Below are 14,699 nucleotides of genomic sequence, written 5' to 3'. Positions count from 1 at the left end.
TGACCTCACAAGAAAAGGTAAGCTCAAGAGAATATGGCTCATGACTTCTGATGTTAACAAAAACCCCTATAATTCTTAAGTGTTTTGCAAGTATTATTAGAATATTGTTTCTCTAAATTCCTGCTGCCCTTCTGCATTTCTGTGATGCTTTCCTTTGCAGAGTGCCGGGGAACTTACCTGAGAACAGGGAGCACAGCAGCGGTCTCGGCGCCTTTTGCGTCATGCTAGACAAGGAGTGTCAGTCTGGGCTCCCATGGAAGAGCCCACCTTTTACCTTAGGTGTAGGTTACGTCTGGTACTTGGGGTACTGCTTGCTATCAATTGGTAAAGCGGAAGATGGGCCTAGTTTTTAATATCCACTATTATTAAATTGTGTGGCTTGGCTATTATTAATTGGTAGACATGAGTCTAATTTTATCCTGGTTTTATTGAGCCATTGACTTTAATGGATTTATTCCAAATTTTCGCTGGCGTAACTGCTAGTAGAAATAGGCCCAATAACTGTCATGTGAAACAAAATCATTCTATCTTGTAAACCAAAATGCAGGTTATATGGTAACTAAATTTAGGCCCACTAAATTCATCTTTCAGATGATGTGTTACATGGCAGCTTTGGATATCTACAGTCAATTAAAATTTCCTGGCACTTCCCTCAGTAAGAATGTTTGTTACTAATAGTGTCCAAATGAAATTCTAGCTAGAATAATTGTATTTGACTTAGCTAAAATTGGCTACGTGCGTGTAGTTAGATGGTTATTCTTCGCTCTGCCTTCTAAAAAAGCCAACCAGTTGTATAGTGATGTTGGTGCAGGTGGCAGCTGTGTTTCCTCCAGAAGCAGTATGCAGTAGAATTCTTCCTACCCTATACAGTTTAACAGAAAGGCATCTTTGAATCTGGAAGCAAAAAGTGTTGGGACTATTGCTCTAATATATAAAGACAAATACCCAACTAATGAAAATGCATGAATGTTGATTGAGATATTACCTAAGTTTATTTATATTTTATTTCTTAAAATAATGTACTCTTTTTAATTGGCTAAGCCTCTTAGGTTTTATTGTTCCTATCTAATTATTGAAAATGTCCTGTGACATATAGACCTTAAATGAGAAAATAAAGTATAGGCTATTATGTTTCTTTTAGGTGTTTCTTCTTTTATTGGTCCTGAACTCATTAGAAATCTATTCTAAATAACTATGAAACTTTTTCAGATCAGCTATTGTAACAATGAATATATAAGTATTTGGAAACATCCGTTGTTTTGCCTACCTCTTTGGGCAGATAAAACTGCATTTAGGATGACATTGACTGATGCTCAGCTGTGGTCATGTGCACAAGAGATTGTGGATTTTGCAGACTTGTGGGAAGGAGGGACAGTGCAACCATAGTGGGGGAATTCCTATTCCTGCAGGACTAAAAATATCAATATGGACCCTCCAAAGAAGATGCCACAGATAGAACTCTGTCCTTTAGGTGGAGAGCAGTGTGTTTCTTGCATTCCCTACAGGAAAACCTACCACACCTATGGGCACATAACAAATTTGCTGAGAAGAGTTTGAGGGTAACCAGGACAGTCAGTCCTAATAGATACAGAGGGCTCAAGTAAGTATGTTTGTCCTTTTAATAGCTTGCCTGCTGTTTATATGTAATCTATATCTTGTAAAACTTAATTTCTCCCTTGCAAAATGGTGCCCGAGTATGTGCAAGCATAAGGCAGTGATTTTTTTTCCTGTAGTAGCTGATGTTTGTTTTATGAAAATGAATGCTAGGCAAAATGTGTCAGCAAATTTCTTCCTGTAAAAGCCTTCTGAGGGTATCCACAGGCAAAAGCACTCACTTAAATAGTGAGTAAATGAAATCTGATGGTAGTTCTGAAAAGCTGTCAACTGGTTTGTAATGGAGTGAAAAAAAATGCCAAAGAAGCGAATGTGAGACAGTACTGGAGCATTTAAATCAAAGGAGACAATAAAGTGCTATGACTCAGCTAAGAAATGGAATGGAAACTGGAATAGTGGTGTCAGTTTATCAGCTACAGGTCTCCTAATCTGAAATATAATAATTTTTGTATTTTGATTTCATAATGCTATTTTTGGCTTTTCCAGTCCAAGAATATAACAAAGCAGCTGTTTTTGGCTTCGACTGACTTCCAAACACAGCCAACACAGTCCTCCTCTGCTTATAGAGCTTCTAGTTTATCTTGGCCTATACAGCCATTTGTCCTCTGGCAAAATTTCACTGGAAACCTCAAGCAAATATTCTTTGATCTTCACCAACACATCTCAAGGAAGTGTTCCTATTTTTTAGCTTCACTTCTTTCTTTGCAGTGAGGAAGGTAGAAATTTTATGTGAAGAATCAAGTATGTGCAGGTCTAATTTCAAGATCTGAGCAATTGTGATTCCAAGGTTTCCATACTCTCTTCCGTGATGTATTTGCCCAGATAACCAGTGACTGTAATAAGCATAATAGTGTCTTAGTATATTTCCCAGGCAGTATACCAAGCTCCCTTATCCTCTTCAGAGCCATAGAAGTATGAAAACCTCATCTCTATGAGTTTAGCAGAGCAACTTACAGGAATAATAGGTAGGATGGGAAAAATGTAGGAGGACAATGGCACTTACCTTTTGATGACTGCCACCCTTGAAGGTGGCAGCTTTTTTCTTCTGATGGCTGCCTGGTGACCTGTTATTTGACTGAAGTTCATTCACTTTACCTGTATGTTCATATCAAACACACAATTTTACATGCCTATTGGAGCACTTAGTGCTGAATGTACCCTAAAGAGATATTGTTGATTTCTGCATGTATAAATTCAGTTGTGTGCAAGGTTGGAATAAAATGTGACCTACACAGAAGCAACTGCAAAAAAGTTTTGTTTCTTTGAGAAGAAACTAGTAAGTTTCTGGTACAACACAGGAGCATTCAAAAACCTATTATTAATAGAAATGAAATAAATACGTAGTGAGCTCTAATTGCCAACTCTGAATTCATCTTTATTTCAGCTTTGGAAGGTCTGACTCAGAAACAAACACGTCCTGTTGGTAATTCATACTATTTTTAATGATTCTGCTGAGATGCTTCAAAAATTTTAAAGATCATTTTGATTTCTGATATCTTTGGCTATATGTGTATCCTATGTTATCTGAGCTGTGAGGGAAACTTCTACCTTATGCACAGTTTTCAGAAGGCAACATAAAAGTGTTTTTATATAGTCACACGACAACAGAAAAAAGTGCTGCAGTCACACTGATGGCATATTTACTCATTTCTCCAGGTGGAAGGCATAATCAGATCCTTACTCCTGTGAAGATCCTCCTGCTGTAAGTGTGTGGGATGGGACTTTATCATAGAGAAAATGTCAGGGCGGGTATAGGCAGTCAAGTGAAAACCTTGTGAACCATCTGAACTCTCCGTAAGGTCCTTGATTAAGTGCCACTCCTTTTTCTGTTTTAAGTAGGTAGAATGCCAGCAATAGTGGGACAGAAAAAAGATGCGGGAATGCTTGTGATTTGGAGCTTGGGCAATCCTGTCAGTGGAGAGACAGATGTACAGCAACCATTTGTTCCTGTCAAAAACAAGTTATTTGTTTTTCTTGTATTGTTGCATGTTCTTTTGGAATATTAACAGGCTTTTTTAAAGCATTAAAGCCTCACTACTCACCTTCAAAACTGCCTCTGGGCATCTTTGATTTGTATGGCCAGAATTTACTCCCTAAGGTCTTATCGACCTTGGCAGTGTTACAAATCATATTTTCACATGCATGAATTGCCCTTGACTAATTTCTCAAGTACAGTTTGAACATAAATAACCTTTCCTTTGACAGTTGCATTTTTTTCCTTTTCACCCATTTATTTTTAATAAGTATGGTGTGAATATGGTATATGAAGTTATATGGAGTACTGTAAAGTAAATCCACTCCCAAAACTTAATTAAGAATTTGTCTTCCTATATTTCTTTGAGTATATTAATGCTAGACAAGAGAATTTTTTTTTCTTTCTTTTTTTTTTTCCCTGTCTTTCTCTGAGTCATTTCTCTAGTCCCTTGCTCAGAATCACACAATTTAGAGTAGCTTTTTGTATTGTTCTCTCCTGCAGTAGTTCTGGCTTTCCAAGAACAGAATGAAATTGGCTTTCTCATTATGACCCCTGGCATGTCCTCTCTTGCAGCCCTCCCTGCTTACTTTTATGTCAGTGTCAGAAAAGGTACAGACTCAGAAAGTCTCAGGGTCTGCAAAAGTTGCCTTTCAAGAAAGCAGCAAGAGAGAGGCTCTGAAAACACCATACACACCGTAAGTATCAGCATCAAGCAATACCTCAGCAAAGAAACATAAGACTACAAAAATTGTAGGCTGATTCACATAATAGTTCCCAGGCTAAAAGCCTGGGATATGAGCACGGGACCCTGCCCGAGGCAGGGGACAGAGCCGTTGCAGCTTGTTGCAGAGGCTGGATGTGTTGCAGAAGCTTACTGTCAACAGGGGAGATGATAAGAGCTGGGAAGCGAGATTTCTCAATCCAAATAAAGTGCTACAGTGCCTAATGTAGTTGCTAGAAAGCAGATGTGCTCTGGGGACTTTCTGGAACATGATCAAAATTCTAGTAGGAAGTCTATAATTTTGTTTTTAACTTACTTGGTCAAGGTAAACTCTGCTTTGCTCTAAAGAATTTTGAAAGTATAAATCTGTAGCTACTCATAACCTGTTAAAAGTACGCTAAGTAGCTTGCCTGGAACCTCAGATACAGCATATGCAATCATCTGTTTGCAGATACAGTGATGCAACTATAAATAACACACATGAATGGGCTACCAGATAGTCCGTCACAGTGAATATAGCATTAACTGACAGACAGCTCTGTAAGGTGTTTTCTATGTGTTGTCCTTGGCTTGTAGTAGGAATTTTCCTTCTCACCTGGAGCCATTTATTTTGAATTCTTTTTACAATGTCCTCCTCTGACATTTTCCTGACCTTTCACTAAAACTTTCTTGACAGCAGTATGATTTTCATTGTCAGATTTTCAAATAGTTTTTTTTTTTTTTGAAATGAAGACAATAGCTTAAGTTGCTGACAGCATTTAAAAAGAAAAAAAGAAAACTGACAGTGGTCACTGCTCTGCCTCACCAACTGTGGCCATGAAGGGAAAAGACACCAGTCCTATTTCCAGTTGGTATCAGTAAGCTCCACTCCACTCTTGAGCCCAGAGATCTGGAGACCATGGACCTATATGACTTCTTTATCTGAAAGATAAAGGCATCTTTGTGACTTTCTCAGTGTGTAGAATTAGCACCTATATAACACTGAAATTTCTCAAGGAGATACAGAAAAAATAATTATTATTATTGACATGAGTCCAGCAGAAAAAGATCCTTTTTAACCAGGAGTCCTTAAGAAGCTGTTCAGTTTTCGTGAGGAGAATCCTCTTTTCCCTCTTTATGGAAGTTTCAAATGTTGAAGAGATTTGTTACAAAATATTACTACATTTCTTCCCTAGATTGTATCTTGTGGACTTTCTCCTGATTTGCCATCAGTTTGCTGTATATCGTATTGACTGATATTATATTTCAGATTCTTTACTTTTTAAAAATCTTTTTTTTGTGACAATATAACGTGCAGAGTAATTGCACAATAAGAATAAAGCTAATATCCCTGTTAATATGCTTGTTACAGAAATATGCCTTTCTATGAAGACTGAAGCCCTAGTCTTTGGGACTAAAAGCACAAAGCGGAAAGATTTCAGCCTAAGAAACAACAGTGCCACTCTGGCTTTCACTGTTAGTATCATATAGTAAGTATTCAAAGGTTAACTGTTCTTAAAACATTTAGTTTTAGCCACCATTTTAATCTTGAAAGTAAATTACAAATACTACATGGATTCTGCGTTAAACTCAAGGGCATCTTGTATCAGCTGTCTAAAGTATTGTCACTATAGTATTGTTCATTTTAGACAAGTGAAAAAAAGTTTGTACTGGATAGTTTTCTAACGATATGACATGCTTCCCATTCCTTAGGCTCACTGGCAGTTTCAGAGAAACAAGAGGACAAACAAAAAATTGATCTTCAATTCATGTAGTGACACCTTGGGGACTGAAAGATCTAGTCAAATTTGCATGCATTCAGGTAAGGATTATATTTGGCATTCTATTATGAAACACTGGTAGAAGAAATGTTTTAGAGTAAGATGCTGTGATCACTCACAGTGTGAAATGTTTTTAAAAGTTTTAAAAGTTTTAAAAAAACTTTAAGGACCAGATAGTGGAGAGTGTTGAACTGACTACTTCTATATCTAAAAAACAATTGCAATAATTGAAGGAAAACAAAGACTGAGGGAGGAGAAACACTAAATATTTTCAGAGACATGAAAAATTAGATTCTTTTATAAATAGGATGTGGCCATGGGGAGTTTTGTACTTGTATAGTTTCTGCCACAATGCTACTCATCTTTATGCTCTCCATCTGAAGGTTCCTAATATATATATTGTCCAAGCACGGGACAGGACAGGATTGTTAAAGCATTTTACAGATGGGAAATTAAGTTATTTGCCCAGAGACGCATAGGAAGCCATAAGATTCAGAGGCTTCTTATCTTCCATACCATGCTCTAAAACACAAGACCATCTTTCCTCCTAATATTATATAGTTATCTGGAGTGAACCACAAAAAATGTGCTTGGTTCCTCAGTGAAGTAGATTCCACAGATATACAATAATGGGCACATTACCAATCTATCTACAGCTACAGCTAATTACTCAGGCTCTTGAATATGCATTGCAGAAGTTTTTGTTCTCTCTGAATTTATCAATCTCACTGATCAGTTTCAATTACTTAACTTTTTCTTCTTTGATTAATTTGTATCGTTGTAGCATTGATGTACTCAGTGTTCTACTTAAAATAATTGAATAATGTAACCTTAATATTCTTTGCATGTGCTGTCTGTAAATTTACACCTAGGAAACCTTGAATGTAGTATTTCTGAGACACTCATACAGAAGCAAAGCTTATACACGCCTATTCAAACTCAGCCCTGCGTGGTGTTTGCTTATCGTTCTAAATGTTTTTTTCATTGCGCGACATGTTCTGAGCAAGATACATAAGGCAGGAGAGCCCCAGGCTATATTTGACCACAAGCTTCACAGAACCTGACTGGGTCAGTGATTTTTTTCCAGACAATTTAGGCAATTTCCTCTCTGCAGACAAAATCCCTGGTTCTCTCCACAGTGTTTATAAAGGTAAACTCCACAAAGTGTTTCACAAGTCTCTGTTTTTCATTTTCAAAGTTATACCCACCTCCTTCTGGTAAGAAGCAATAGTATATTGATACTAACTTAGGGCCTGTTTGCACTTCTACTGATCCACCCTAACATGTTAGATCAGCTGTGTTTCATGTTAAAGCAAACTAAGGGGTAAGAAGTGTATGTGCACTGTCCACGGAGTTGCATGTCTCCCAGATATAACTCTGCACAAAGTATGGCAGTGCAGAATATGGAAAAGGGTGGTTGTCAGCACCTCCTGCAAAGAAGCACGGCAACAACTTTTCCAACTGATGGAGACAAAGTGCCATAATGAAAACTAGCAGTGTGACTCACCGTTTTTGGAATGGCTTTCACTTCTTTAAACCTTCTTATGGAAGTTCACCATCACAGTTTCTGGTTAATGCACCTTTATGCTCCTGAAGTGTACTTTGAGTTTAAAACCTTCTAATATTACACTTTTCCATATTGCACTGTTTCAGTACTATTTTTTTTTTTTTAAGTACATAAAACTAGCCAAAATTTTTGTTGAGGGACTTGGCATTTTGGTACGGAACTATTAAATGTAATGAGGTTTGAAGCACAGTTTGGAAGGCACACATATTTGCAGGCCTGATTTGTACAGTACATCAATTATTTGTGTCTCTGCAGTGGCACAGGATTATGTGTAGAGGTTTTGTAGGGCATGGAGCTAAATTATACTGTATTTCTCCTTCTCACTGAAATAGTAATTTTTTACTTTTTGACATTTAGGTTGCAAAGTTTGTGAGTTTGAGCATAAGTAAGGCTTTGTGGTGACATTGCTGGATTTATTTAGCAACATCACATCTGAAAAACCAGCAATAGTTAGTTCTACAAGGGCTTTGTTTGCTGGTAGTGGAGAAATCTGTTTAATCACAGAGTTGCTGGCTATATGGTTCATATGACAAAAAGAGAAGTTGCTAAATTCTTTATGGTTTCCAGGAAAACTGAAAGTGGATTGCCAGAGGCTATCAGAAAAACAAGCTAAACTGCTGCTATTCTCAATTTTAGCAGTACGGTTTTGTACAGAAAATAATAGTGATTGCATAGTGGCTAAGAGAAATAAATTTAAGCACTTATTAATTAAAAATTACTTTTAGTTTCTACTCTTACATACAGTTGGGGAAAAATAGTACGTTTGATGGTTAATACTTCTTAATACTCACTTATTGAGTGTGTCCATATACTACAATAGAGTGATACATCTAGTGGAAGTTGTCAATAATTCTATAACGCAAAAAGACAAATAAGGCAATGACTGTTGAGAGGTTTATGTAAAAGGATTGTCAAAGATGAGTTTCAGATTTTAGAAATGGATAATAAAAGACTTCAAGGGGCAAAGCATTTTGATAGTCATGCGTAATAAAACCATCACGTTTACTGTCGTTATTTTAGAAATATGGATCAAATGTGCTTGTGAAGTGCTGGGTGTAGATCAGAAGTTTTTTGGTCAGATGCTGAGCAGTAATGAATTTATTTCCACAAGCTTAGATGCAGGAATATGTTTCATGCACAGCAGTTAAGACCGCCTTTAATTTGAAAGGAGTAGCAGTCTAATTGTGATGCCTATTTCACAGAAAATGCTCAGTTCTAAAAAGAATGATGCACTAAAATTCTTCTTTTGCAAACAGTTTAGCATTCTCTCTCTATTTAAAACACGTATCATTTCTTTTGAAGCCATAAAGTCTCAGTAGTGCTCAGCAGCAAACCATGCAGTCTATAACCAGAGATCCAGAAGAGAGATGTACGTGATTAGTGAGTGACTCCTTGTGAAAGTTGTATTTGGCAGAATTTGGCCTATCCTTCAGTGGCAAGGGAAGAAAAGAAGGAACAGAGTTCTTACAGCATTATAAGAAGCTTGTTGCCAAAGAGGGAGGGAAATGTAGTTTCCAGCAGCAGTGTTGAGCTACGTTGTTAGAGCAAACAAGCTGAAAATCGTGAGATGTTTCCAGCATCATTCACTACAGATTTTCCAACAAAGGCAGCGAAGGTCCTGGTGACACCATTCTTCTCACTTGGCCATTGAAATACCAGGCAGCTTTACCACATGTAGGGAAGAGAATGGACACTGGGGAGAGAGAATATGTGACTTTGAATTTCATTATGCATTTGCACAAAGCTGTCACAGAAAAATTTCACATAGTAGGTGTTTTCTATTTTTGATGCCCCTCTGATTGCTGCATTTTCAGTTTATTGGATTTTGGTATTATCTCTTGTAAGTTTGCACTATCCTACCGTGACTGTCAGTGGCATTCACTTCTGTAATAGTGTCACGGTAAGTTACGCCAAGATAAATACTAGTAGAACTGTATCCATGCTAGGAAATTGCACCAGTGTAACTATAAACTGAGATAGTTAAATCAGTACTGTGAGTAGACCTAGGTGCTTTGCTGGATTTTGGTAAAAACACTTTAAATGTTTAATTTTGTTTTTATGCCAGCTGTGGACTAAACTCAGCCACCTGTATTCATATTATATATGTAGCCATGAGTTCTCCACAAGTAGGTTCAAAAGTGTAATCAAGAGAACGTTCCTCTGTTATTATTTAGGCCTTTAAGGATATGCTTAAAGCTAAGCATCTCCTTAACATCTTTCCTGACTTAGAAGGGACTTAAGCATGTGCTTAGAAATAGTTATATGCTGAAGTTTTATGCTGAATAACTACTTTTATTTCTCAAAAATGCAATGAAAAGAAGATACTTATTTTGAATGTAGTAGGAAAATTCCTAGAATCAGTCAGCCAAAGATAATTGCTGTTTGGAGAGCTTTGAGTGTGCAGGGTTTTTAAAAAAAAAAAAAAAAAAAAAAGTCTATTTTATCCAAGGGAAAACATACCACCTGAAATCAGTACAACCTACAGGGCGATATTATTTTTATTCACACATATCGTGTAATGCTTCACATTTATATTTGAAGCTACACACTTGACAAAGTAACTCAATCCAATAATCAAAAAATGAGGGGGATATGCAAAAGTATATTATACTGCAAATAATCTGAAGACTGTTTTACATCATTATTCAGGGCAAAAAGTATATCCTACTGTAAGGCTAAGGCCCCTTTACCTAGTCAGAATACTTAAAAATATTTTCCACAATACTTTTCTTGCAGAGCAAGGAAATAAGGTAATTCTACAGGACACATTAGGTAGTGCAAAATTCACCCTGTAGACTGACTTCAAAAGTTATAGAAAGCAGACTCTTTCTGGGTCACGAAGCCTGCAATGATTATCCATTTCAGCTCAATAACACTAGAGAAGAATTTCACACACATCCTGCTCAGGTGAGCTTCATAGGGCCAAAGTGATCACCAAGCCTCTCCTGAGGCTGAGGTAATGCCATGCCATGCTACCAGGAATATCTCTTCTTCATCTCTTGTCTTTCTTTTGTGTTTGTTTTTGAGCCCCTTGAGGTGTTAATTAAGCCGTTAGACTCTGATTCATTTATGTTACTAATATTTTTTTAATGCTCCCTATGTATTCTGTATAAAAAGAGTTCCCAAGAGAGTTCAGAAGGTGGAGTTTTCTTTTTGAAACCAACTCTTGCATTAAATTCTAGATGCTTGCGATTGCAGTCTCTTTCTTCCAGACTTCAAGTTGTTTGCCCCGATGAACTCCCTATGAAATAATCAGACTTTTGGGGGCAATATATTGTAGTACCAAAGGATTTCATATTACTACTTTTTCCTTTCTGTGATGTGAATGCCTCAGAAGTCACCTTTAAGTGCACAGAAGTTTGTTTCTCCCTGCAGAATGTGTTTACAGAAACCTGTGTGAGATCTTTCCCTTTCTACATGCAAGACAAAATACTTTTCCTTTGAATCTTGTTTTCCCTTCCTAAAACCTTGTTGCTTTTCTTCTATATTGGAAGCACATATTTAAGCAGTGCACAAAATGACATTTTAGCATTAATCCTTAATTTTATTTTATTGGAATGTGTAAAACATGTATATTTTTCACTGTCTCATATGCCATTATAATTTCTTTTACTCTGTTAAATTCAGATGTAATTTGGGCTGGAAAAATACATTCTAGAATTACATCTGCAGCATGTAGTGTTAGTATGACTTTTCCATGGCATGACAGTGATGTTTCAACAATCTATACATATTGATTTAGGCTGATAATAAACAATTTGATTAGGCTCTATCTATAGGCTGTCATTTCAATCACTGTCACTGGTCCAATAGAGTGGAAGGCAGCTAGCAGACACATATGGCAAGATTTCTCAAAATAAGAAACTCTGGCCTGATTAGAGCCCTAGGTTCAGTGAATTGGACAAGACAGCTCAGCTGCCAGGTTATTAACTCCCTCAGAAAATACTCTGCCTTTTCCCCGGGGCCAGCCTGAATATTCTGATCTGGATCGATAAGCAATCTCCGGTGTGTACAAAATGCCAGCTAGAATCATTTGTCTCAGTGCAGTCTCCTTACAAAGGATAAAACACCTGCAGTATATGGCCTTCTCTCCCTCCTCCCCCCTGCCCCTTTTAACTAACGACCCACAGAGAAGGAAGAAGTAACTGAATCTATTCCATCATCAGGAAGGCTCTCTCAGGTTTGTTTTAATGATCACTATGGCTACCTTTCAATCTTATAAAAATTATATCAGTCATGGTTTCCCTGTGGCATGTTTATGTAAGTAATGTGAACTGCAATGTAATGACAAGTGTACAGATGTCATTGTAAGAGGGCCCTTGGCAAGAAGATACCTCAGAATGTCAGAATTTTAATAAACAGTGCACTGCTGGTAGGGTTCTCTTTGGTGGTTGTCTTTTATATTTGTAATGTGCACTGTGAATCTCTTGCTTAGAGCAGAGATTTTTTTAAGGGTATTTAGCAACAAAGGATGTTTTAAAATCGATTGGAGTAGGAGAATTTCTTTCCAGAGTGCTCGTGTTTGCCTGACCTGGTACACACCCAGGGTTTTGTCTGTACTAATGGTAGTTGATAGCCAGGTAACTTGTATGTTCTTTAGATAAGTACCAAAATCTAGAATATTCATCCAAAGCTCATTCAGATCCATCCAAACCTCTTAGAGCTTGTTTTCTCAAGAGAGAAAACCACTTCATAAAATGCTTTACACTTCTCACTTCTGATTAGAAAGTATAACGGACTTGAGAGAAATGTCTTTGCTTTAATACCTCAGTACCTCCCCATTCTTCTTTTAATCCCTGACCAAATCTATAGAAGGATGAATTAATAGGAGCAATCTTTACAAATGTGAGACAATCTAGTTTGGCATATGGCTATGAATGTATGCATGTGTAAAATACGAGGATATAGTTCTAGATAAAAGGATAAATAGTCTTTGAATGTGGACTAAGCAGAATTAAATATCACAGGTTTTGACACCTGTCTCAGAGTGGTCAGCTGCAAAGTTAAATCAAAACAAGGAATTTCTACTTCTTGATGTATATAATTTCAGGGTCTTTATTCTGATTACTCCAGAGGCGTTGTCCTTTTCTAATATTTTCGGGAAGGTTATATGCTTTCTCTTTTAAAATTCTGTTCAGTGCACATCTTTGGTGAGATACAGTTGTGATTTCCAGTGATCCGGTTGTTCCCTGACTCTGCTCTGTGTTCTAGACGCTTGAATACAGTAAGAAAAGAATGAGCACCCCAACTCTAAAATCAAATAATTGCAAAATCACAAAGAAGCCCCCAAACTCCAAATTCTTCTCCGTCATAGGTCATGTATTAATACCTGAAGGTTCAAATCAGGACTTCCCATTGCACAAAGATTATGTAAGTTCATATTTATAATGTTATCAAGAAATAAAAGCTGAATCTTCTTAACTATATACACTCAATATTTGCTAAGTAAATTCTTATACTAAAGAGCTATTTCTGAATATGGATTAAAATTTTTCCAAGAAAGGAAGCCAATTTTAACTTGTTTTTCCAAGCTCCTCAGCCTGATATAAATGGAGGTATAGTTCTGGCCTTAGCTTATTTAACTATTTGCCATTATGTACCTATAGCAAACTGAAAGGTAATGTAATTTTAAGATCTAGGCACAACCCAGAATTGAAAATGGTGTTTTGTGTCTTATGTCAGTTAAGAAAGATACATTTTAAGTTTGTGTTGCCATCACTTGAGAAAGAAGCTTTGCCTTTGCTTTCTGCCTTTTTTTTTCCTGCATACTATGTTTTTGTCCAGATATTGTCTAGAAATTAAAATACTGACTTCCAGATGGTGTCTTTCATATTTGCTCTCCAAAACTTCAGGAAACAAATGATGCTTAAAAAAGAAAAACATAAGGAATAATTTTAATGAATTGATTTCTCAAATTAGAAAATACATTTCCCATCAAGACACTTATTAGAATGTTTATCTTTTGGAAAATGCACACAGTTTATAAGAAAAGCTGATTTTATGTTAATTCTTATTATTATACAAAGATAATATGGAGGAAGATTGAACAAAGTGCTTTTAAACCAAAGATGATCACATTTTTTTCTTGTTTGCTGCAGTTTTATTGTACTGAAATATGTTCATTTTAGCAGTGGAAAATCACCCTAAATAGACAGCATAAGAGCAATAAGATGTCACATTGCAGAGCACAGTTTTAAAATGATGTGCTGTAGAAGTAAGGCTTTTAGACATTTTGGTTTATGTATTAAAACTTCCCACAAATTTGATTGAGAATGAGCCTTTGATGGATATTTGCTGCAGTTATGCTGCATTAGACTCGATTTATCCACCACCTCTCATTGTTGCTATTGATTGATTTTTAAATTAGATGAAGGCAATCAGTAAATACCACCCAATCAACTCCTAAAAACATACAGGAGATTAGACAATTTAGGGTAATCAATGAAAATATTCTGTGATTTGCTACCACTCAATTTTGACCATAAATTACGACCATAACTTGCAAGTTAGTAAGCCATAAAACAAGTGGATGTGACAAGAAAAACTATAAGAAATGAATTAAGGAGATGAAGAGGAACCACTAGGGTTGTCGTTTAATGAGACAAAATTACTCTTTATACATATCTTGCATTTCTAGTGAGTCTTGTGAAAAGTAATGGAGTACAAGAGCACCAACACTGTTCTTCTCTCAGATGTTTTTTGTTGTTGTACAAAAACTGCTCCTTTGTTTAACAAATTAATTTGAACAATAACCAATCAACTTAATTTTGTTGCAGCAAATAGATTAATGTAATTTTAGGTTCATACCCGCTGTTTGCTAAAAACCCTCACCTACATCACAGGCGCTTAAAAACACCAATTTTAAAATCACACTTCTACATGGTGTTATATCCTACGAGGTTTAAAATGTAACAATAATTGAATGTTATTTTAGACCAGCACTTTGGAGCAGCTGCACTTCTACACTGTTTTCCTAGGACACATTTCACCCATTTGCTATATTCTCACAGCAGCTTCACCACCAATTAATAATTAACATGTTTGAAAAATTCTGGTTTACGG

The sequence above is a fragment of the Nothoprocta perdicaria genome, unplaced genomic scaffold (assembly GCF_003342845.1).
Source record: "Nothoprocta perdicaria isolate Ctin4 unplaced genomic scaffold, notPer1 scaffold_18, whole genome shotgun sequence".
Classification (NCBI taxonomy): domain Eukaryota; kingdom Metazoa; phylum Chordata; class Aves; order Tinamiformes; family Tinamidae; genus Nothoprocta; species Nothoprocta perdicaria.
The sequence above is the reverse complement of the archived record's forward strand: the minus strand, read 5'-3'. Positions refer to the sequence as shown.